Raw genomic sequence first — 1,383 nt, 5'->3', positions numbered from 1 at the left:
TCTGAGTTCAAGGCCAGCCTGGACTACTTTGAAAAACACACCCCTATCTCCATGGAAATAATGGAAGTCACCAAGCTGGCTTGGCATACCAAGCTACCTGCTACCAAGCCTGATGTTTGATCCCTAGGTCCCACGAGGCAGAAAGAAAAACTTCCCAAAAGTTGCCCTTTGACAACCACAGGCCTGCCAACCTCCACCTCTCAAACACACATACACACACACACACACACACACAAACACACACAACCTCAGAAGAAACCAGAAAGTGGTGGCACATGCCCTTATGCCCTCTATCCTCAGCACTTGGGAGTCAGAGACAAAGGGAACCACCTGGCAGGCCCTCACTTTGTTTCTTTTAAGGCAGGGTCTTGCTAAGTAGTCCTGGCTAGCCTTGTGGCCTCTCTGTAGTTCAGGATGGCCCCAGGCTGGTGGGATTATAGCAGGAGAGTCCCTGTCTCTAGGAACTATCAAGTTTCTGTCTCTGACTTTGACTCAATGGAGAAATTCATCAAAAGGCTGGGGTGTGGGGCAAGAGTGAAGGCTCAGCAGTTAGCGGTGCTCGATACTCTGAGAGGATTCAAGCAAAGTAAGGTTCTCAACACCCACATGTCACAACCATCTGTGACCCTAGCTCCAGAGGTCCAATGCCTCTTACTGTCACGGGTACCGGAACTCAGATGTACAGGCATATGTCCATATGCATAATTAAAAATAAATATTTAGCCAGGCGTGGTGGCGCAGGCCTTTAATCCTAGCACTCAGGAGGCAGAGACAGGTGAATTTCTGAATTTGAGGCCAGCCTGGTCTACAAAGTGAGTTCCAGAACAGCCAAGGCTATACAGAGAAATCCTGTCTCGAAAAACCAATAATTAATAATAATAATAATAAATATTTTTTTAAAAAAGAACTGGGTCTGTGCTCATAACCCCAACATTTGGGAGGTAGACACACAGAGATCAACAAGATCATCATCAGCTACAGAGCAAGTTCTGGGCTAGCCTGAGACACTATACAAAATAATAAATAAACAAACAAAAATAAATGAAACCCAGCAATGTGAAGCTCACAGCCCTGAATCATATTCTACTCTATTCAGATCATAACTGGTTTTTTCCCCCCCTTGTATTTTGAAGAGAAGTTGAGGTTTCATAAAGGGACAGTGGTTTTCTCACCCAGGTCAGCTGGAACTTTCTCGAACCCAAAGATGCAGAGACATTTGCACCTAGTTCTTCTGGGCTCTGCCGGAAAAGGCAGAGCCACACCACCAATGTGCAGGAGGGGCCAGGTGGTGGTGGCGCACGCCTTTAATCCCAGCACTTGGGAGGCAGAGGCAGGTGGATTTCTGAGTTCGAGGCCAGCCTGGTCTACAAAGTGAGTTCCAGG

This window comes from Mus caroli, chromosome 5 (genome assembly GCF_900094665.2).
Source record: "Mus caroli chromosome 5, CAROLI_EIJ_v1.1, whole genome shotgun sequence".
Classification (NCBI taxonomy): Eukaryota; Metazoa; Chordata; class Mammalia; order Rodentia; family Muridae; genus Mus; species Mus caroli.
The sequence above is the reverse complement of the archived record's forward strand: the minus strand, read 5'-3'. Positions refer to the sequence as shown.